This window comes from Thermobia domestica, chromosome 13, assembly GCF_964235325.1.
Source record: "Thermobia domestica chromosome 13, izTheDome1.hap1.1, whole genome shotgun sequence".
Taxonomy (NCBI): Eukaryota; Metazoa; Arthropoda; class Insecta; order Zygentoma; family Lepismatidae; genus Thermobia; species Thermobia domestica.
In genome coordinates this window covers 41,933,647-41,959,261 of record NC_137466.1, presented here as the reverse complement: position 1 = coordinate 41,959,261, position 25,615 = coordinate 41,933,647, and the positions used below count along the sequence as shown (strand labels likewise).

Sequence of the window (25,615 nt, the reverse complement as noted above, 5' to 3'; positions counted from 1 at the left end):
CTGACAACTAAATGGCCAACCAGAACCCTCATTTCAAACAATTGACAGTCGCCACAGTTCCCAATGCTGTCTTTTCAGTTTGTGTTCGATTCCCTGTTCCCAAGACCAGCTTCCTTATTCTTACGTACATTGCCTGATATGTTTCATATTAGTCTTAGTATTGGGAAGAAATAAGAGACATAGTGGATGGTAAAACGTTGCCACCCCGTAAATGCTGTCAAAAGAGGCATGGAGGGAGGAAGAGATACTGTTGTAAAATTCAGCATGAGAACTTCAAAGACATTTGCCGAACTGCACTTCTATTGAGTGAATATACTATATAAGTAGTGATTTAGTTGGGCCAATACACACCGGAATTAGGGATGGTATCGAGACGAGACAAGACGAGTCTTTGTACAGTCTCGGTCTCGTCTCGGTTGATAAATAACGGTCTCGGTCTCGGTCTCCTCTCGAGTAAAAAATCACTGTCTCGGTCTCGGTCTCGTCTCGGTCAACAGATGCTTGTCTTGATCTCGGTCTCGGTCTCGGTCTCGTCTCGGTCAACAGATGCTTGTCTTGATCTCGGTCTCGGTCTCGAGTACCAAATCTTGGTCTCGTCTCGAAAGTCTCAAAAGTCTCGAAATAAATAGTGTGAAATTAAAATAGTGAAACTATTATTCTCGTACAGTCTGTCGTTTCCGCTTATTTTTTCCTTTCATTTTGACTTAGAATTATAGTATCGTGTACCTCTTCGTAGTTAATTTGCTAGTGCTAATGCTTTCCATGCGCGTATTCCAGGTTCAATGATCAGTGGATATATCACGCTAAAACCCTAATAGAACCCTATTTCACTTTCAGCAATAGACTTTGTCTCATATAGCCTCAGAACTGCGTATACAATTAAACTCTATTAAATGAACTCCAGTACTCTATAGTAGTTTATTTCCTTCTTTTGAATCAGAATTGTTCAATACCTCCTAACGGATACCGCAACACATAGCAGCACGAATGTATTTAATCGTACCGAAATTGAAACTTTACAATTTCTCATTTACTATTCAATACATTCTGCTTTGACTGTCATTTTAAAAACAAAATATAACGTTCATTATCTTAACAAATAGGGTAAATTATTACTACAATATACGTATTTCTTGCTATATTACCGTTTCACATCTCCATGTTTAATTGACACTTTATAACACAAACGTCCTGAACCTTGTGGTGGGAGCTACTACACTCATCTTTGCTATGTGAGGTCTCGAGTTGGATCACAAAACAAGTTAGATTCAAAGTCCGATGTTTCGCATAGTTCGCGTCTCATTTTAAGTGCATTCTGTTTCTTATACAAGTTCATAAAGTCGTAATCATTACGTAAGCACATATCTAGTGCCGTAACATAGATTAATCTTATTCCTGAGCTCTCAACGGTGCATGCAATTTTTATTCGAGAAAACTAAACTTGCTTCATTACGACATATGGACATACATATTATATAAGTATATAGGTAATTCGAGTTATCTGTATCTATTTTTTCTCACTCGCCAAAACAAGTCATTCTTAACTTTCTAGTTTCCTTTTGTATTAATTTTCGTAGTTTTGCTGCAACATGATGGATTGAATAGTCAAAAATATTTTTTTCGCTCTATGATTTTAATTAAATTTTGGATCCATTTTTACCCTACCTTACCTAGTAAAAGTAATATATTTAGTCTTAGTTGAGGAACTGGTTTTTCGCATCTGTAAAATTACGAAATTATGACTTGGTTTACTTTACCTCCGAGGTCCAGATATAATAAAATCATCACCATCATCATAATCAACCATTATCAATCCATTGCTATATGAAGGTCTTTCCAATTCTTCTCCACAACTATCTAACTTGGGCAATTCTTTTCCAGGTTACTCCTCAGTGGCTCTTGATTTCGTCACACCTTCTTGTATGGGGAGGTTTCCTAGGCTGGTTTTGTCTCGTGGTATCCAGTCTAGAATTGTTTTCGTCCGTCGATCATAATTTCTTCTTGCAATACGTCCAGCACACTTTCCAGCTCATATTAAATTATTTAATTAGCACTATCAGTATTCATTTCTATATATTTGGGGTACAAATAGTTCGAATTCGCTACTTTTGGAGTACAGACACGCTACTTTTTAATCTTCAGATCTGGCAACACTGAATGATTTGACTCAACACAATGTGAAGACCTCCATTTGGTCTAGCGGCTAGCACTCTTGATTTCGGTTCGCGTGGTCTGGAGTTCGATTTCCGGTAGGAGTAAAGTTGAACGACCGAAGTGGTTTGGATCCCACTATAATCATTAGCTCCACGTCTCCTTTAGCCGCCCTAGCATAACTGTGGGACGTTGAACTAAAACAAAACAAAACAAAAGTGAACACTGTGTATTACTAACTGTAAATCCTTGAATAATTGCATATAGCTATATGGTATAGATCGAGTTTGAGATGGTCGATGGTCAAACTAAAGCAAGTGAAATGTAATTAGAGTGTAATTAGTACTTTTTTTTAAGCACGCTCTTAATCTAAAGTGTACACCAGGCCTAAGGCTTAGTTGGAACAACTAGTGTTACTGAAAATATATCAGTTACATTTAATCCAGTTACAATTTCCATTTACATGTATTGCTGGAACGAAGACTTAAACATTAACATTATAGGCTAAGTAGCCCAAAGACTATGATAAACGTCGTCTCTTGAAAGCATTCTTGCACCATGAAACAAATTACGAGTAATTTTAAAATATTTTGCAGCTTATCTATTTGCACATATTTAGAATAATATTTAGCAATTTATTTAAGTGAGCAACACTGCTTAAAATAATGTAACTGCGACTTTTTGTAATTAAAACCACCAGAAACTATTGTTGTAATGTTATAGAAGCAAACGAAAGCAATAATCATTATAAAAGTTTAATACAAATAGGCCTACGTCATTTTAAGCAGTATAACAATTACTACCAATGTGTTTGGTATCTGAAACGATTTGAAATAACAATTGTTGTAAATGGCGTTATAAGCATTTAAGTCTCTTGGAAGCATCTCCATGATTATACGTGATGTCAGCGCGTTTTCGGAGTAAAGTCTTTAGAAACATTTAAATTTTCCGTTTCTTGTAGCTTTGTTCATTCATTCATTCGAAATATATTATACCGTGATCACAGTATTTGACGCTAAGGTACAGTTGATGCGCATCGCACCGTCCATGTCATTTAAGTTATTACAGCGTTTTTCACAATCCTTTGCACCACCTTTCAAAAACAAACCGCATAACTTGATGTTGTATCACTGCGCGCACGACTATTTGCTGATTGGTGAAGAGTAAATTGTTTCGTCTGTTTCCCGCAATATTTCTGCTGTAGAACGTGCATATATTTCTGCTACTGCGATGTGCATTACTCGTCTCACTCTCACACCATTGCCGTGATATAGGGAAAAATAGCCACTACTATATAACCCCCCCTTCTTTAAGAGCAACTGAACATTGTTATTTTCCTTCAAACTGTAATTATAGATTAAATTACAATGAGTTATGTCAAATTATCAACTGAACGATAAAGAGATGGTGCTGGTATGTTACACCAAGCATATTTATTATTATGGGAGATTATTTCTTTTTATCTATTACCTAAATCGTTACCCATATCCATGAAAAACAGGTGGTACTTTTGCCCCTTAAGTTCAATTTATTGATGCGCTTTCTTACATTGTATAGTATGTGAATGTACAAGTACTAACTTTAGTACTACAAAGTAAGTAAATAAATATTCTATGAGAACACGAAAATTAGCTATTATAGGTCTTAATTTTCTTCAAGTGAATTGAACAACGTTGATATCGTTTGGTAAAGTATTTGCTTTTCTTCTGCACTTACGGGTTTGTCTTGTTTATGTTTAATAAAATAACTCGGAGGCAGCATGTAACCTGCTGGCTTCCTTGGGCGACATCTTTTAATTGTGGCGCGCACTTCGTGTGTTTTGTCATTTGTTGTAACAGTTTTCCCTTACAAATTGGATTTTGGTTCAAGATTTCGATTCCATATAGATACATACTTTGAGTCGGATCCTAAATGTTCTTACTGTGCCTTAAGAATACATTAATTACCATAATACATTGCATTTGTTGTGTACTATTTGCTCATGGAAGAATAAACTGTTATTAGTCTCATTTTCAATATTGCTAACTCATAGTTATTTTTCAGTTTTTCACAAAGAATGGTTGTCAAACAGTTGTGTCATTTTTTGAAAATGGGCTAAGAAAATGAAAAAGAGAAATCAAGTGAACTTGCTGTTCTTATTGAAGATAATAAGTTCCTTATAGTATTGCAGATCTTTGTTTGACCTTTCATTAGAGATGAGGAAATAGTGAATTAAAAAAAAAAGAAAGAAAGAAAGAGAGTAAGGGGTATAGAGAGAAATTAAAGAGGATAAAACCTGTTTTAGTGATTCATTACGAAGTAATATGAGGCTAATTTTTTCAGTTATAACTTGTATATCGCTGTGATGGAAACGTACAAGGAGCTCAATTTTAAAATTAAATTAAATAAAATCTTTTGGGTTGTTTTACGTCCCACGATTATGCAGGCTAGGCTAAAGGAGACTGTGATGATGAAAACATGAATGAAGTGGTGGAATGAAGAAAGTGGGAAGAAACTGAAGGACATAGAGGAAACCCACGCACACGGTGTTTGTCCACCACACGGTTCACTTGGCGAGAGTTGGGATCGAACCAGGAACCCCATGTGCCAGAGGTGAACGCTCTACCACTGAGCTACCGCGGCCCCCCAAGACCTCAATTTTGAATAGAAGTCGTGAGTACAACTGCACATGTTTCTAAATCTGATAATTAACTCCTGCTGCTATATGATCCGCGTACTCATCGTCGGGCGGGAGACCCGCGTTCGATTTCCGGAGGAAATTCATGTAGTTCGAATCACTCGTTTGGCTGTAGGTCCAAATCTCATAGAACCTTATTGTTGAAGGGGACGATAAACTTTAATCCATCCATCCAACCATAGATCTGCTAGTAGGAACACTAAGTCATCATGTAATAGTGGCTCTGAATCCTAACATTTTAGGCAGATTCTCAGCTAGAGGAAACGTTAGGAGTGGGGATAGTAAGTTTTAGTTGTAATTTACACTGGTAGAGGAAATTCAGCGTTCTGCCCTTTTTCCTCGTGGTGCGTGTATGCGTTTACCTAGTAGTTCAAAGATTCAGGAGAGCAGTGCGTACGCCACTGCAAACAAGAGAAAATGGTTCCTGATTCTCGTATCACAAGCCCATGCCATTTTGTTTTTAATCTCATTGTTTTCCCCCTTCAGTTTGTTTATTCATTTCTTAGCACAAAATTGCATATAACATTTTTTGTTTAATTAGTTGGCAACATTTCTGCACTGCAGTCTGCATTGTTTACAAGGGATGCAAATCTTCGTGAAAATCAGAGTAGAGATTTCCAAGCTACACTAAATAATGTATGGGCTATTGTGGTTTTGTTAAATAACTAAATTAGAAATATGTAATACTTTACGTAGCGCAATTTGAGAAAATATAACTTTATTTTGCTTTAGCGACATTGCTTGTTTATCTAGTGATATTGCAGAGTATCAAGAAAAATTTCCCAACTTGGGAAATATATAGCGCAGATCCTAGGGGAGGGCTATAGGGACTATAGCTCCCTTTAACGCTCAGGTATGCACTGGATAAAATGGGCTTCAATCCTACTTTCTTTACACTGGATAAAGCGGCAAACCATGGTTTAGCTCCTCCCTTGATCATATATTGGGTCCGTGGCTATATATATCCAGGATGGCCCATTTTAATCTTTCCACGGAGATATCTCGAAAACGGTTGAACATAAATGAACCAAACAAAAACTCAAATAGGAAATGCCATGGAACACACTGAATGGTGTTGTCGCGGCGCCTCTCGGGGCCGCCTTTCATGGGGTACCAGAGCCAAACTTTAAAATTTTAAATAGAAACATGGGGCGAGTAATACCTCGTTCCATAGGTCTTTAAAAAGTAAAAAGCATTGCGGCAAAAGATTTTTCATATCGGTCACCATATTCAAGATGGCCGCAAAGACATGGTGCCTGTATCTGATAAAACGTCCAGTACCACTAATATTTATTTATTTTATTTATTTATTTATTTAACAATCACCAGATACAGCTCAGAGGCCATTTTACACTGGATATCCAACAACAACAATAACAATGGAAAGGATTTGGGAAGGTATCGGCCAGGGCCTATTTAGTAGGTACCATCCCGGCATTTGCCTGGTAGGACTGAGGGAAACCCTGGAAAACCTCAGTCAGAATGGTCGGCAGCGGGATTCGAACCCACGACCTCCCGAATGCGAAGCCAACGCTCTACCACTTGAGCTACTTCGCTCGGTAAACAGTTGGAGATAAACGAACAGTCAGAATGTGAAACAGGAGAGAAATGGGGCGCGTCGAATAATATTTTCGCAGTACTCCCAGAGCTGCCTTTCAAGGGGGTCAAACTTAAAAATTTTACACCGAAATATGAGTCAAGTGATACATCGTTGGATAAATCTTGAAACACTAAACAGTGTTTTGACAAAAGATTTTTCATATGGGTCACCGTTTTCAAAATGGGCCCCAAGACTTGGTGTCTGTATCAGATAAAACGTCCAGTACTACTAGACCCCTAATATGAAAATAGTTGGAGATAAATGAACAGAATAAAACTCGTATAGGAAAGCACACAGGGTATTTATCATTCCACAGCTCGAATATAATGCAATTTAGATCATTAAAATGAAATTGACATGATGCAAAAGAGGAAATGATAGAAAATTATCTTTCTCCATTTGTCCGTAAGTAGGTGAAGCGGGAATGAATGGTAAAATCTCAAATGAGAACCTCATTTTTATTTGCAATAGATATGGTTTGTCTAAAACACTTGTGTGTACAAATGACTGGTACTATAATGAATAATAATAAAGTGAAATAAGCTGAATAAAAATAAAGTGAAATTCAAGTTTAACAACGTTTTACCCGCCTCTTCGCCCCTGATAATTTAACGCATTGCGTGCAAGATTTTTGGGACATATCTGCATCAGTGTATATCGTTTCGTTACTAAGGATCACAACTAAAATTTCCGTTGAAAGTTATTCGGAATGTAACTGTGGACAATATCTCAGTGAAACTCATTACATGCAAGAAGACAGAAGGAAAAGAAGAGAACCAATATCATGCAGAGGACTGTTGAACAAAACCAACGTTCGTAAACATTATTCTAAAATTGCATTGTTCGACAAATTTGTTTCGCGTTTCAGTTGATTCATTTTTGCATCAAACCATTGCGCGCAATCGAAATGGAAGGTACCATTTAACAAGAATTTTACATACTTTATCCCATTACAGAGACATTTATCTCTTATAGAAACACATTTCAAATAACTTTGTTTCGTAGATACAATTTGCAAAAACTAAGGCTCTCATTTGCAATTTCACCGATCCTTCCCGCTTCACTCACGTACGGAGTGAGGTTGGAGCGATAATTTTCTAGGAGTTAAATTTCTTCCTTTCCATTATGGCACTTTCTCTAATCATCTTTTCGACTGTTGCAACATTCCCGAGCTATAGAATGATAAATACCCTCTGTGATTTCCCATTCGAATATTTGTTCTGTTGTTTTCATATTAGTGATACTGGACGTTTTACCTGATGCAGATATCATGTCTTGGTGGTCATTTTGAAAACGGTGACCCATATGAACTCTTTTGCAACAGCACTCTTTAGTTTTTAAAGATATGTTGAACGAGGTATCACTCACCCCATGTTTCCATTTACAATTTTGAAGTTGCACCCTGGGCCCCCATGAAGTGTGGCCTTGGGAGCCTCCGCGACAATATCAATCGATGTGCCACATGACATTTTCTATTTGAGTTTTTGTTCGATTCATTTATGTTCAACCGTTTTCATGTTAGTGGTACTGCACATTTTACTGTATCTCATAGAGGCAACATGTCTTGGCGACCATTTTGAATACAGTGCCCGATATGAAAGATCTTTTGCCACAACGCTTTTTAGTTTTTCACACTCGTCCCTTGCTTCCATTTAAAATTAAAGTTGGGCCCCTGGGGTACCCGTGCAGGCCGAACCTGGATGGCAACGCGACCATATATATATATATATATATATATATATATATATATATATATATATATATATATATACAGAGAGAGAGAGAGAGAATTCTAGTTGCATCAGCAGTGGATTTTGTTTCGGGAGAGGCTTGAGGAACGAGTAAGAAACATTTGCGTTGTACGTGCAATGCAAAAAATTATCACAAATTTATTTCGGAAGGGGTTTGAGCCCGATAACCACCTCCTAAATACGCCATTGTACATGAGTCAACCGTTCTCATATTATCTAACACAGCAACGAAACAAATTTTGAGTGAAGGTAATTTTAGTATCTATCAATATCAATATTCGAGACGAGACCGAGACTTTCGAGACTGACCTAAGTCTCGTCTCGATTTATAGAGGTCTGTCTCGGTCTCGGTCTCGTCTCGGTGTTTAAAAGTCCGTCTCGGTCTCGGTCTCGTCTCGGTATATAAAACTCTGTCTCGGTCTCGGTACCATCCCTAACCGGAATGCCGTGCTGGAAAATATTTATCTTTGATATTTTGTAGTTCAGTAACAAATTGGCCTGTTAGCCGTGTGCATTAAGGAGGTTTCGGATTTTTTTTTTCAACTAAATTACTGGGTATAAAGTGCGAAAGGGAAAGATTAACTATACGTAGAATGTATATTAGATATACGTAGAATTGTGTTTGATTGGTCTTCCGGTTCTTGCAACATTTATTATGATGCACCTTGCTTGCCCTCTATAATGTTTAATTCCGCACCGAGGCATTTGATACAGTTTTCTCTTAATATATATATTTATATAACTATAAATTGTATTTAAAAGTAATTGTCAGGTGTAATAAAAATGGCAGCCACGGACAACAGAATGCTATTCTACAGGTGAAAATAAACAGAAAATGTTATATAATGATATATTCTCTAGGGCTTCCAGCAGCTGCTATGTGGCAACAGGGCCGGCGCGAGGGGGGTCGAGCCGTGCCACCGCCCGGGGCGGCAAGTCTGATGGACGGCAAAATTTGAAAAAAGAAAAGAATACAGGGGCGGCAAAATTTGAGAAAGAAAACAATAAAAGGGCGGCATGTGAAAGAACCGCCCAGGGGCAAAACTTCTAGCGCCGGCCCTGTGTGGCAACGTCGCAGATTAACTTGGAACCATTAGCATTGCTCTACGAATTCATCAACTAGTTACATCGATCGTTACGCTAATAAGTGGTGCTAAGTGTCAACATCTGTCGACCTTAACTGCCATCTGGAAAGAATCGATGTAACTATTTGATGGATTAGTAGATATATATTCTATGATTCTTTATCTGAGACGTTGCTTCATAGTTCAATTCGCATCTTCAGACTAGAACCTGAAAGGTATGCAATTAGACATACTTCTCCATATATTTTCTCTTGTTGAATAAATACAGATATAACATTAAGAATCTTCCTCTTTTTATTTGCAGTTCAGTCGACAGAAGAACTAGTCGATTCTTCACCGTTCACTTTTTTTTTTACATATATATGTGTGAGTGCTACGACAAATTCTGCTCAGTACTTTTTGGACTTCAAATGGTTAGAATATTGTTATCATGGCGAACACAAGTTTTTGATATAGCCAACTTTGATCACACATAATAAAATGTATACAGTGTGTTTTATTTTAGCCAATTTATATAATTATAAAACGTGTGATCAAAACTTCATTGCGAAGACGCTTAACCTACAGATATAAGATACTAAAGACAGAGAACATCAACGCAATTTCCAGATAAAAGACAAACACATATCATTTTGGCAAAATTGTAACAATTCTTTGTTGATAGTAATTAGATATGTAATTAGAAAATATGTCTTTGCAATGTATTCGAAAATTTAATTAAATTCCCAAGTCGCAGTTCGATTGTTTTAATACATTTAAGTAACCATACAATCTCAGTTTCTGACAGCATATCACGTAATAAAATTTTCAGTTGAACAAATCAAATCTGTTAATGCAAACGTTGCCCAGTTTTATATTTTTATACCTAAATTATTTATACAACTAGAACTTTTAAAATCATCATTACATATTTACTGAAGATTTTCGGATGACTCTTGGGTAGTCAACCAAACCAACATATGTGTCACTAATAATAGGAGGAAAAAGAAGATGATGATGAAATCGCAATTAAGAGATTCTTAACCGGCACATTCATGATTATGTATAAACGACAATTGTGTACTTAGGGTTGGTTACCTCCTAGATTAATCGAATAAAGTTTCCCTTTAATGAATCTGAACTTGAAAAAATATTAAACATGTGAAGGACCAGTTTTAGAAGTGGATACCTTCAGGAAAGAATATGCATTGGTCCAAGACGAGAGAAACGAAACCCCCAAGGACCTAAATAGTTATTATTGTATCAAGGTTATATTTCATTTAACTTGCACCAATTTGATGGTTAGTTTTGGAGTTTAGTGCCCGTTTTCAGCGCCGAGGCTAAGTGAGATATAGATCTACAGCTTAATCTTGGATCTGAACTGCGTGAGCTTCCACCGCGAATCGAACCCAGGTTTCCTGCACCACTCAAGACGTTAACGTGAATCGTTTAGCCGTGTAAGATTCCAGGATTAATTTGAGGTATGCGTACAAAACCCCTCTACTTTAAACATTGTCGAAAATACTTTCCGCCTACCATTTAAATATCTGTAATCTTATAGGGCCCATACACGGTCCACGGTTTGTGCAAACAAGGCTGTTTGTGCAAACAGTTTGACCGTGTATGGTGCTGTATGAACTGTTTGCGCAAAAGTTTGTGCAAACCTTTTCCACATCGAACTCGTTCAAAAATTGTTTACACAAACATGATGTTTGCGCAAACACGTGGACCGTGTATGTGCATGTTTGTGCAAACACGAGCTTTATTTCCGAGTAAGAGGCCTAGTGTACAGACGCTTATTTCTTGCGCTATAGCGTCAATGAATAGGAGTCAAGAATTCTGGAGAGAATTTATTGAACTTATCGAAATTTACCTGAACTGTGGAAGGTAAAGAGTGAAGATTATAAAAACAGGAATCTGAAAAATGTGGCATATGAGGAATTGGTGGATAAAATGAAGAAAATAGATAGATAGAGGCGGATAGAGAGTCATTCAGGAATAAAATCAATTTTCTAGTATTTCACCACATGTAGTTGAATTCCATTCGTAAATAATTTTTATCGTCCACAGTCGAACTTATCTCAAGTTCGGATATTACCTAGGTAAATTTTGATGACTAAACTTAGACCTAGAGACCTGCATGAGCCGGGCTCGGCCCGAAGCCCTGACCGGCAAGCGGGCCGACTCTGTTATTTCTTTGGTCCGGGCCGGGCTTGGGTGGGCCGACACTGATTTCTCTTCAGGTCGGACCGGGCTGGGGCCGATTAATTGCAATTCTTTAATAATTATTGACTTTCGTTTAACGATAATTGGAATAAAGCCAAACGTTGAAGAAGTGTGCCCGTGAAAAATGTTACAAAGAATGCAATAGCTATTTACAGTTTCTGTTGTTCGAGGCTACAGTTTCACTATAGAGGATTTCAGGCATTGCGCGATAAATTGAGCTCTGACCTTGACCTTCATTGAACACAAAATATGACAAGAAGGGGTGGAAAAGTTTTGCCTGTCGCAAAACAATATTGCCATCTTCACTTTATGCTAAAATCAATTAAGTTAGATTTTTGTTACAGGTAGTGGAGTTTTTGTTCTCTCGATGACAGGCAAAGTTCTAGGAGGCAATGGTCCATTCGGGAGGCAGCGTCAGTTGTGAACCAGAGTTTAGAAAATGTTTCTAAGGGTTAGGTCAAGTTTAATACTATATTTTGAGAAAGATTGGGGCTCGAGCTAAATTTTTTAAACATTTATCGAGCCGGGGTCGGGCCAAAAACTTTTAAAATTTATCGGGCCCGGGCCGGGCTTGGGCCAAGAATTTTAAAAAACTTATCGGGCCGGGCCGGGCCGAAAATCTCCAAAACATTTTGGGCCCGGGCTGGATTGGGCTTGGGCCGAAAAATTCGGCCCGTGCAGGTCTCTACTTAGACCGTTTCTTGAACCACTCTTTCATTCACACCCCCTTGTTCCGTTTTGGTTCACAGGTCTTTCCGCTTCCAAAGCACAAGTAATTACTATCGCTATACGAGCTGCTTCAGTGGACATGTTTACGCGATCAAACTCAAAATTGAACGGAAGTTTGTGCAAACACTTAAACCGTGTATGGTCGATTGTTTGCGCAAACACAGTGTTTGCACAAACCGTGGATCGTCTGTGGGCCCCTTTACACAGGTTTAGTCTTTGGTTTAAGAATGGATGAGCTACATTCTGTTGTTGTCTAACAGTAAAGTTGTGACGAACATTAGCAACTAAAGAGGATCCGAACCACCAGACAGCTTTCGTCCAAAGCATGGAGATAAAGAACCTCATAACATAAATTTACTGACCTCAGGTAATGAGTGACATCATTATTTTGTTTGAGTTTGACGTCCCACGATCATACATCGAGACTAAGGGAGAAGGTGATAATGGTAATAAATGATGGAAATGAAGGAGGGGAGACAACAGGAGAATCTCATTGAAACTCACGCATACAGTGTTTGTCCACCACAAGTTCACTTAGGACGAGCTGGGATCAAAGCAGAGACCTCACTGAGTCAACGCAGCCCCGTTAATTAACTTCGATTGAGCTTGTTCGTATCCTTGGCTTATGTACAGTCTTGTTCAAAAAATCTGGCCACCCACCTTTCGTTGTAAACCCCTGTACTCTAACCCACAGTTTGAATTAAATCACGCAAATGTTGATTTTCTTTGCTCAATTGAGATTTCTTTATCTAAACTATTTGAATTTTCTACTTGCGAATGGGAGAATATGGCCTTTCAAAAGCAAATTGGGTGGCCGAGATTTTTTGAACAATGCTGTACATCACTGCACTTAAAGATACTCTCAATTTAATTGGCTTTCAATCCCACAGTGAAAATAGACCATTCCCATTCAAAACAAAATAATAAATAGAGGGTTTTTATTTATTCAACAAAAAATAAGACGCAGTCCATTTCTATTGTCTGAGAACTGCTCACTCGATTATCACAGAAACTGTTACAAAGACATTAGTACAAAACCTCTTATTAAATCAAGAAAAGTAAGTTATATATTTTTTTTATTTAATGGACTCTTCTTTCTTAATCTACATCCGGTATTTTTGTATATTATATTCCCAAATTAATACTCATACTACTTATTGCCTCAAAATTAGCAAAAGTTATGGGCATACAAGCACTATAACTACAGTATAAAAATTGTGTTCAACCAAAAATAATTTCAATATCTTCGGCTCAAATATTAGCTTTCGTTTATTATTATAATGCACACTTGGAATATCAGACAATTATGGAAAAGAGTAATGAAAATATATTTATTCAACAACTGCAGCTCTGTCTCACGACGCCATCATACTTGTTTCGTATTTGCCTGCACTCAACTCGAGAACTGGTTGGCTATTGAATGACCTTGAATTGGATTGTTCAGAAGAGGATCGAAACGAAATTTCTTGAACGAAACTTTTGAATTCAAGACAAAAATGACGTCAGTGCTGACGTCTTTTCCATCAAATAGTCTTGAATGATCTTGAACAAGAATATTGTTCAAGCTTTCTTGGATTGTCTACAAGCAGTATTATAGAAAATGTTTATATTAAGTAAAAGCCATGTAGTTTTGATTGTCCAATTGGTCTGCTATAAACAGGGACGTACGGAAGGGGGGGGACACGGGGGTCCGGACCCCCCCCGAAATTTCGACTTTTTAAAAATTTAGCCTAATTTTAGGGGCTATTTTAGCAATTTTAATATAAAATAGCTTCATATTTAGTTTGAACCCCCCCCGAAATAAATTCCTGGGTACGCTACTGGCTATAAAGCATAGAGTACACTAAGTGCAATAGTGTATATGCATGAATTATACAAGTTAGATTTATAACGAGTAAAAGAGCTTGTCGGATTGCGAAAGATTCTCCTACGAATATAGCAAAACAAAAATAGAAGTTTTTTACAAAAAAAGTCATAAAATAAAAATAATATAAAATAAAAAAATATGAAAATAAATCAAATAAAATAAAATGATAAAAATGATGATGATGATGATACTGATGTGTTTCTGTATGATGTTCACTTTCCTTAAGACTATGGCTGTGTGAATGTGTCACTGCCTGGTGACCGCGAACCCACCGGGCCCAGACGGGTAAGCTGTCAACACTCACTGACCCATCCACCAAACCAATCATCTCCGGAAAATAGAACTCAAATTGACCCAAAATGTGAAGATTTCTAAGCCTCCTTCATTCTCACCCGCAGTCCAGTATCCAGATCTGCAGTTCATCATCTGCATCCCATCACGGGATAGGTTGCAAACCACAATCTAACAGAAACAAGACACTGACCCAAGAGTGAAACTGACAATGAGTGCTTCGAAAATCTGAATGTTTGTATTACTAGCCCAGATAAAAAAAAAATCAAACCGAATTCTAAATCGCGCAACGGAATGGAATTTTGTAAAACTGAATGCCTAAAATGAATTTAGTTGATTTTATTAACGAAGTGAAATTTTCTAGCAGGTCTGTGATTCCAACCCCGGTCACACTAAGTGAAATCAATTCTGTGTGTTTTCAAACGCTACAATTTAATTTTATCACACGGTTCACGTATTGCTTTTCAAAACTCTACATACTACGTACTAACAATACCACTGAAGTTAATTTACTACATAGTTCTAAATGATGAACTTTGCACTGGATAAGAAAAGATTGTGTTTCTGCTCGTATATTTTATTTACACTAGTTTTCTGTATGACAAGAAACTAACAAAACAGAATAAAAATAAAAAAAATCGCAAAGGTTGTAAATTGAGAAAATTCTTAACATACCTGAATGGATAAGCTTGTATACAAATTGATTAGAATCACATTCTCTCTTCACATCTCGTGAGTAACCTTCATGTGTTTTTAATTTCTATCGACTATAAACAAATCGTACATTATCGCATTTGTTACGAGGAAAACTGATTATATAAAACACTATACTGCACATATGTACTACTATCCATGGCTGTGTGCATACTGACTTTCTTTCTTTAGTATTTCTCTCGGTCAATGTTGTGCAAGTGGGGCTGGCACAGAGGATTTATACCGGTAGGGTGACCTCTTTATATAAGCTCAAGGCCAGTAGTAGAAAATGGATCGATCTGGCTCAACATCACTCAACATCGCTCAACTCAGGAGCCCCTGAGAAATTGAGCACCTTACACCGTGAACCCACGGTCTTTTACGACCTCCATTTTAGGGGTGTATTTGTTCCCTTTTATGAGCACTTTTTAGGGGGTGTATTCGTTCTCTTTTATAACCATTTTTAAGGGTGAACTCGTTCCCTTTTATGAGCATATTTTCCAACCCCTACGAACATCAGACTATGTAACATAACAGAAGATCAGATAACAGATAAGAATATGAAACATAGAAGGGGTGTATTCATTCTCTTTTATGAGCATATTTTCCAACATAGCAGAAATTACGAACACATAACATAACAAGGGTGTATTCATTCTCTTTTATGAGCACATTTTTAGAGGTGAACTCGTTCCCTTTTATAAGCATATTTTTTCAACCCTTATTTTAACATAGCAGAAATATAGCGAAGATTAAACATAGTCCATTTTAAAGGGTGTACTCATTCTCTTTTATGATCACTTTTTCCAACCCCTATTTTAATGTAACATAGCAGTTGGCCTATTTTTCCACCCCTATTTGAACTCGATCCCTTTTATGAGCACTTTTTAAACCCCTATTTGAACTTAGCAGGGAATACATAAAACTACTCCAACCCCTATTTTAACTAAGACAATAATGAGGGTGTATTCGTTCCACCCCTATTTTAACATAGCACTGATTTCGTTTAGCGCATCAGACAGACTACGAAACATAGTGAACTCGTTTTCATCCCCTATTTTAACATAACGAACATAGCAGAGAATATGAAACATAACAGGGGTGAACTCGTTCCCTTTTATGATCATTTTTTCCACCCTTAATTGAACATAGCAGAGAGTACGTTCTAATGTAACATAGCAGTTGGCCTATTTTTCCACCCCTATTTAAGCATAGTCCATTTTTAGGGGTGTACTCGTTCTAACCCTCTATAACAAATAAATATAGTCATTTAAGGAGTGAACTTGTTCTAACCTCTATTTGAACATAGCAGAGATTATTTTCTTTTACGGGGGTAGCAACCCCCAACCCTCCTCCTTTCTCATCCAGGGCTTGGGACCGGCAATGGCGGAGTTTAAAAAAATAACACCATCATACTCTCATAAATGAATAAAGCATAATATCATTAGCATCAATAGTGGTAAGTGAGAATTTGTTTAAAAAATCGTGCAGTGAATAACCAGATGCACGACATGCTAGATATAGAAAACAGTAATGTCCACAAAATTGAGATAAATCACCTTGAATAGTCTATTATTCCATGTATAATACAGACAGTTTCGTTTTAAAAACCTTATATGATGTTGTATATAGGGAGGTATACCATAGCTATCGAAATACTCTCCCACACACATATTACATATATAAACAGCAACCCAATGTTCACCAGGCTTATCACTAGAATCAGTATTTATAATTATGGCGGCTGGAAATGTATGAATAAACAAAGGTAACTCATCAGCAGCATATACACCAATAAAATGATCGTTAGGCAAATTTTGTTGTAATGCTTCATAAAGCTCAATTGTATTTAACATTTTTTTAATTAATATATATTTTTCTCTGGAAATGAATTTCTAATTCTGAATAGAATTCACCATAAATAATTGTGTTACAGGAGATGTCAGTGCTTCTTTAAAATGAACCTCTAAACGTACACTTCCTTGTCGTTGTGGACTAGTATGAAATGCAGCACTTGCGCTTGAATCAGGAGTTAAATCAAACACCAGTAGAGTATAACCATTAGGATATTCAGCACGTGAAATATCATTACCTTGATTAGAATAATAAATACCTGAACCTGTAAATAACGTAGAATATGCTTGTACATATAGATTATTATCAAAATCCGGTTGTAGTGGTTTGAATGGGACTGGAGTTCCATCAACATACAGTGTAAAAAACGTCATACTAAAATGTTGAAAATTGAATGGATTTGTTTGATAAGTACCATTGAAAGCAGTATTAGTAACAAAACCAATAATAATACGTTTAGGCACTATGCCTGAAAACAGATCTGGAAGTGTACTATCCATAATTCCTTGTGGTAGAGTTTCTGTCTTCACCTGCACTTTTGTTATAGGATATTTTATTCTAAATTTAGAATTTTGTAATATTTTATTTTGTGCTATTTTAACTGCTGGTGATACATCAACCTTTTTCACAAGCAATGTTGCATCTGTAATTACAACTTTTCCATCAGCATCTGCGTCACCCATTAGACAAAATGTAGGTTTAGCTGGAATTAGTTTAATACGCAATTGTACACCATTCAGTAAAAATTTCTCCTGATTGAAAATATCAGCATGAATATAACCCATTAATTCAAATGAGTGACTTAAAGCAGTGAGAAGAAAACGTTGTTTAAATCCTACATTAGCATCGGTCACACTGTCCATATGCCCTGCAGTATCTTTAAACCACATTGATGTTTGAAGATGCGTTGTTTTAGCTTCAGCATTATAATTTAGTAGTTTTTCAATATACGATCGATATGGATATGTATGTGAAGAGTAGGAAATAAGTTGATTATTTAAATATAATTGCACTACACTGAACATTGCATTGAGAAAATCATTTACAGGACCGATTTTCTTATCGGCAGAAGTTAAATTAGAACCATCTGATTTAGTAATTTTAATTTTAGTAGTTTATATGGAACTATTTTATTACCTATAATACTGGTTTGAGTGGGTAAACCAGCAAATAAGTCTAATTCTGATTTCATACACTCACACTGCATTTTTGTCTTTTTCTTACTATTAATATTCACACATGGTAAAATTTACAATACCGTATTACGTCTACGAAAATGTAATTTTACACATACACTGCCATATTGGAAAGGAAGTGGATTACCTGTACTGTCTCTTAAATCAATAATAATTTGATCAAATTGTTTACGTTGCACTGGCACATAATGAGGATTATCAAAAATATGTACATTATTAATACCATGCTCTATAATATTTGTATTTATAATACGTAACAATGGAGCTATGGTGTCACCTACCATTTGTGGTTCTACAATATCACTTTAAATATACATAAGTGTAGGTAGCGCTTTTTGTAAATCAGGTGGATAACGAGCATGATGAACAACTGCTATATCTTCCAGTTGAATATGATCAAATCCTAGTATTCTGGCTAGTTCAGGAGATAGGCGTACTTCTATATGCTTCTCTTGATCCTTTATTACTATATTAACCTCAATTCGTTTTACAGATGCTTTGACTTTTAATTGTAGATTTAATATATCACTTTTATGATTAATTTGAGATAGAATATCATCAACATGATAATAGTGGCCTGGTAAGATTTGAGTTATGTTCCAGTTTTTTGTATTCATGATACGGTAATAAATATTATTTGTATATTTGGAAACATTCTGAAATGAACTTGTATAATGTACTTCAACAACAGCTGTTTCCCACACTCCCTTCTCCAGTACAATAGATTGATATAATTTAGTAGTATAACAAGCAAGAGTATTTTGAGGAAAATATTTCATAGAACTATTGCTAGGAAGTGTGAGATAAAAACTATCACTTTGCTCCATAATCAATCAATCAAAAATATCTTTGGATCGTTTTATCCGCTTCACACCACCACCACCACCACTAAAATGAACTTTCTTTCTTTTTCTTCCAGATCCTTCCAACACCTGATTTAATTTATTTTGAGCTTTGTTTTTTAAATTTGTTTTAGCTTCTTGCCACCGATTTTGTAAAGACTCTTCAATAGGTCTATTATTATCTAGTACATCTCCTGCTACATTAATTTCTGTACGTACGAGTATCAACTCTTTACCAACAGTTTTTGCACCTTGTTTTAATAAAGGAAATACAGTACGAAATAAACCTCCTAGTAAACTACCAATGCCATAACCTTCTTGATATGCTGTACCTTTATACACGTTATAATCACCTCCTGCTTGATGTGTGTAGTAATTAAAGTACGGCTCATTCATCTTTCTTTCTTTCTTTCTATATACTTAAAAATATCAATAGATTACAATAGAATATTAGTATTATTGCTTATAAGTACACCATTTGCGTTTACGGGGTGGAGGACCATCTTCTTCGTCCTCTTTGTCTTCTGTTAGTTTTCTAATATAATCTATTCGTTGAGGATTACCAATGTACTCTAAGGGTATATTGGCTTTTGCTAATAATGTAGCAAAAGGTCTCCAGCCGGCAACTGAAATATTTTTCTTACGACATCTAACAAAATCGGATATCAAATCCACTATATTTGCACCTGGAATTAATTTATTATTAATATTCACATTTCCATTATCGTCCCATTGAATATTTGGATTTTGTTTCAATTTACGTAATAAAGGTCTTGCTTTACGTTTACAAATTTCAGGGAGAGTAGATATTATTTCATCATCATCATCATCCTCTTCTTCTTCTTCTTCTTCCTCCTCCTCCGTAGTAGTTGCTGTTGGTGTAACTGCTGTCAGTTTTTGAATAATATTTAAATATTTTTGTAAGACTTCTCTATATCTTATCCATTTTTCTTCTGCATTTAAACTTTTATTATTTAAAATTTCTTTCATTTCATCATCAAGATTAGATATCGTTTGATAATGATGTAATTTTTCTGGTGAGATTAAAATAAGTTTTTGTGCGTTTTGCATAATTATTTAATTAAACTAGATAGTATACCTCCTAAAATAGGTGCAAGCAATGCAGTAAGAAAACCACCTTTTTGTATAATTATTCGTTTTTTCTTTTGTTTTAATGATGGACCTTTTTCACCAAATTTATCAGTTCCTTTTTATATTTTTTAGCTTATTTATCTCTGTTTTATTTAATGGAACATTTCCCTGTAATACGTTATAGGAACATTCACAAATAGAGCGAATTAAATCAGGATCTGCATTTTGTAAAATTGCCTTACGTGCTTTCGGTTTTGACTTTGCTAAAAGTTTTAACATATGTGCATTTTCCTTACTAATCATTTTTTACGGCTATTAAAGCACAAATAGTTGTTACAATATAAACCATATTGCAATTATTTTTTACAGGCACATAAACATAATTAAAAGAATCTGTTGGAAAGATATTTGTTCGAACTCGCTGCTCATCAGGAGTATTTTGTTTTAAATCAAAAAGTAAATAACCATGTGCAATTCGAGTCGCATCTTGATATGCTTCTTGAATAAATTTTGTATTACCTGGATACAATTGTCGTGCGAGATAATTAATTTGAGCTTGGTCTCTAGGATTTTTAAAACAAACAATATAATGACAATTTAACGAAATATCCCGCATTCCTTTTTGTTGATGAAAAATATTCTGTGTTATAAATATTACACTTATATTTCTATGATGACTACCTTTAGTAAAAATATCTACAATCCGATGGTCACACTCACGCATTAAATCATCAATAATGACAAGATGTGGACCTTCGTGTGCTTGAAATTCATTATTTTGAGGTAAAGCTTCTTTAAACGTACAGCTTGAAAGAGTATCATACAATGGTTGCCATTCACCATAACACCATACAATATTTTTAAATAACTTACTATAATGGTCAAGAAATGTTTTAACAAAATATGATTTTCCACAGCCTGTAGGACCTGCTACCATACATGTAAAAGGAATTTTCCATTCCATCTCTATTACAGATATATTACATTTATTTTAATTAGCGTTTTAAAATATTTTGCTTTCTTTTCTCCTTTATATAAAAAACAGCGTTTGTTGAAGAACAAATTTGATTTAATATACTTTTTACTTGTGATACTGATAGACCTCGTGATGATGATGACAATTTAACTAAGCAACGAAAATTTACAGTGTTGCTAGAATTTAAAATATAAAATTCACCTTTGGAAATACTTGTGACGACATGCTTCACCTATAAATTCTTGACTTTTCTTTTCTTACAATATAGTATGCTTTAAATCGATCCAAGAATTTTCACTTTTTGGCAGACCTAACCATTTCACATAGGCCTTATTATTTCTCTTTCGCAAAACTTTTTCAATTAAATATGTTTTTGGAAATTTCGTTAATTGTAATTCGTGTCTGTAAAATCTTCCTTCAATAGGTTTATTATTTGAGTCTACTAAGTGATATGTTGGAGGAAGAGTGAAGAAAACTTTAGCAATTCGAAAAATTTCTGTACTCCAATTGCGTGTAAAACCTCTATCAAAACCAGGACGCTTAAGTTTACTAATTCTTACATATTCACCTATCTTAAATTTAGTTTTTATCAAAGAAAACTTTTTGCAATAGATGTTTGTCAATAGATGTTTTTCATTTTCTTTTTTAATAGCGTTGATAGGTTTCATTTTAATAGTGGAATGAATAGTGTTATTATATTTATGTAGTAATTCCGGCAGAATGCCAAGACATTTATAATTTCCCTGCAGTGTAAATTGTCTCCACATTAAATTACGTAATGATCTATTAAATCTTTCAATAATACTTGCTTTCACATCACTGTACGTGGAATAATGTTTAATATTATTTTGCTTCATCGCCTTCTGAAACTCTGAATTATAAAATTCTCGACCCCTGTCAGTTTGTAAAAATTTGGGGCTTTTGTTTGCTTTTCTCAGTACTGTTATAAATGCTTGTGTAATTTCTTTCCCAGTTTTATTTTTCACAGGAATAGGCCAAGCATATTTAGAGAATGTATCTATCACAGTTAATAAATATTTGAAATTTCGATTAATTTTTGCTAGATCTTTCAATTTTCCACTATTCATTTCAACTAAATCAGCTTGCCATAAATCATGAATACCTTTCGTTATAACGGGTATTCGAGGATAGTTTCGTCCTGTACTTTTATGTAATTCGGCAACTATTTGTTCTCGAACTAATTGTGACATATTTTTTGTTTATCAATACTAATATATCCAAAAAAAATTATCATATTTACAATATACAAATCTTACATGTTAAATCTTTATTATGATACCCCCAAGGAACAGTATGTATACTACAATTTAAAATTTTTCTCTTGTCATCATACGGATCTAACGCTAATTTTGTTACCTGATTTGTTGTTAAATTGTGATATTTGCTTTTAATTTCAAATTGTGTTTTATGAATCGTTTCGTTTTGAAATAGACATGATTTATAATCGTTAAACGTAATTTGTTCTTTAACTACATTTTTCTTGATCCCTTTACATTTTTTCAATTCTTTATTTTCACCAGTTTTTATTGCATAATTTCTTGCTCGTAAACCAACATATTCAATGATAGGAACTCCACTTAACTCGTCTTTCATTTTACCCAAAACGTGTTTATTTTTGTGTTATGTAAAGCATGATTTTCTGCATAATTAGAAGTATCAAAATATTCGTTCATGTCTTTTATATCTTTATAAATATCATCGGTTTTAATGTAGTAAATGAAAGAGTCAGTATCCATATAAGTAATGCTAATCTTATCTCCATATCGAGGTTTCATTATATTGTAATGGAATTCATACATTGCTAATTTTGATAGTTCCAAAACTGTAGCTCCTACATAGATCGGTTTATTTAAAGTTACAGATTTTTTTAACATATGGAATAATGCAACATTATCTCCTAATTTTACCCAATTTTGAAACTGATCTTGCGCTACTAATTTTTTACACTTTTTTCATTGTTAATTAATTTTATATCAATGCGTTTTCATACATTTTCCATTGTCTTTCCGTATACAGAATTATTTAATAACTTATAGAAGTCTTTTTCAAATTCAATTGTGGCATTTGCACGGCGTTGAGTATTTTCTTGTATATATGTTGCAAACCATTTAGATTGACGAAACCATAATATTTTATGTACTTTTGCCAATATTAAACCTTGTTTTAGATAAAATTGTAATCTATATATATAAAAGAGAACGTACAAAATCCTTTGTCCGCTCATCACGCTAATACGGCTGAATCAATTTCTTTCATTTTTGGGGGGTTATTAGGATTTGGACCCTAGATGGTTTTTATCATATCACTTTAATTTTTAATTACCAGTGTCTTGAGATAATTGACCATTCAAGTGTCCATAACGTACAAATCCTTTGTTATTAGTTCATCATAGGTAAAAATAAACGTATTTATATGCAACCCGCATGACCGTGTCACTCGGCGGGTTAACATAAATGACAGGCGATATACAGCGGAAAATAGCTTGAATCTTCTGTTTAAAATTTTTTAATTGATTTGCTTATTTTTACAGACACTTTTACAATATGCCAGCACCGGGATGACCGCAGCGAAGCGGGGCGGGTTAACATAAATGACAGGCGATATAATGTTAAGATTTGCTGCAATCTTCTATGGTTTTTATCATATCACTTGAAAGCGAAAAAGTAAAAATTATCTAAGTAACAAAGTTTATTGCGTTCCGTTGTGACCGCAGCGAAGCGGGGTGAACGCTGCTAGTACTCTATAATGCAAGATATAATTCGATTTCGATTTAAGTGTTAATAGTAATTTTGAGTATTTACCATTTGGTGGAACTTCATAAGTGGGAGCACACGGAAAATCAGAATGGTATTCGTGTAAATAATTTGGATAATCTAAGTCCACTTCTAGAAAAAAAACATTAACTTTCCGTGGGCGAATTGATAATTTTATTCTTGTCTTGCCAATTGTCAATTTTATCCTCCCACCGAAAACCACCATATGGCAAATAGTCAATCATTGATAGTCCGTACAGATTGTTCATGTCAATATACAGTAAATAAGATTTTTCTTTTTCCGCATCAAAATCATGTACGTAAGGATTATTAGCTTTGGCATACCTTAATACAGCTTGTGTAATACCTCCGCGAATCGATTTTTCTACAAACATATACATATTGATATCTGATAAAAGTTGAAGGTCAATTTTTGTTTTATATAACATGGCTTGCCATGCCAAACCATGTGCAGTATTACAAATAATCGGATCAATGCAAAAAGCATTTAAACGCGTCTTTCGAAAATTCTCCAACACATCTGCTGTGAGAAGTACATCACATTTTAAATATAGATCGTGATAGTCTCCTAAATTTTCACATTTAAACACACGCCAAATCAGTTTTGCATATTGATAGTCAGTCTCGGAAATTTGTGTTCCATTCAATTTGCTATTAAATGCCTCTCAGGAAATTCAATTTCTTTAAATGTATCTAAATTTGTTATGTAATCATAATAATAAATTCCCTTACGGAGAATTAAAGAGAACTTATCATCAGAAAAATATTGCTTTGTATAGACGAATTGCTCAGGTTTTAATTTTGACACCAAATTTTCGAGACTGTACGGAAGAAATTTAAATAAGTCTACAAAACGTAACTCGATAGGTCTACCATTAAAATTAAAGTGTTTAGAGAATGTGATGTATTTCTCAGTGCTTTCAGCAATTACAGAAATATTGCCAGGTGTGCAACCTAATTCTTTCACAAATAAATGTGCATCATAGGCAGACAAATTATGGAAGAAGACAGGGATAAAATTACTTTGACGTTTAATTTGCAAATTGCAATTATTGCACACCGTGGCAATATATTCACCAGTTAAATGGTTATGATGATTAACCTTTGTATTGTTACTCATATATTTACTATCGCAAACAGAGCATTCAGTGGATAGATTAAACTCCTGTAACTGAGAACTATTTAATGGTATTAATGGTTTTTGTTGATCTAATATGTTTATGATTTTTCTTAATTCATTCTCCATAGCAGACATAAACTTCATCGATACATTTTCTCCTCGATAAATAACTAGATCTGATTTCATATATTTGTTACTCCAACACACAATATAACCAAAACTGCATGGTATATGTTGCTGAATTTGTATTGTATGAGATCCACTTTGTTTATTTATAGGTTTTAATAAACTTTCAAAATCTCCAACTATTATCACATCATTCTGTAATAACAATTTCAAATTTCGAAATTTTAAAACATCTCCTTGTTTCGGCATGTTAATTTTGGTTGCAGTGTGTTCTTTACATAATTTCTCATGTTCATCTAATTTTGATTTGTTATAAAAAGATGCTAAACATCGTCTACAAATAAATGTTTGATGAGTACCTAACTGATGTCTAACTAAACCATTTAAATTTGTAATTAAACAATAATGAGAGTTTAAATATAATAAATCTATATGTTTAAATACACCTGTATTTTCGCTTATACGTAACGGAAAAATTGTTTCATTATCATAATTAATGCCATATATATTAATAGAAATTTGTTCCTTAGTAAATACGGAATTATACATATGTTCAAATTTGCTT

The 25,615-nt window shown here is 34.8% G+C and overlaps 1 long non-coding RNA gene across 1 annotated transcript in view; it reads left to right on the top strand.

Annotated features, from left to right (window-relative positions):
• Positions 1–9,987, top strand: part of LOC145669179 (uncharacterized) — a 34,410-nt gene extending 24,423 nt beyond the window's left edge. The window contains exon 5 of the long non-coding RNA XR_014128159.1: positions 9,569–9,987. This is a non-coding gene — a long non-coding RNA (uncharacterized LOC145669179). The remainder of the gene's footprint in view (positions 1–9,568) is intronic.
• Positions 9,988–25,615: the final 15,628 nt, after the last annotated feature.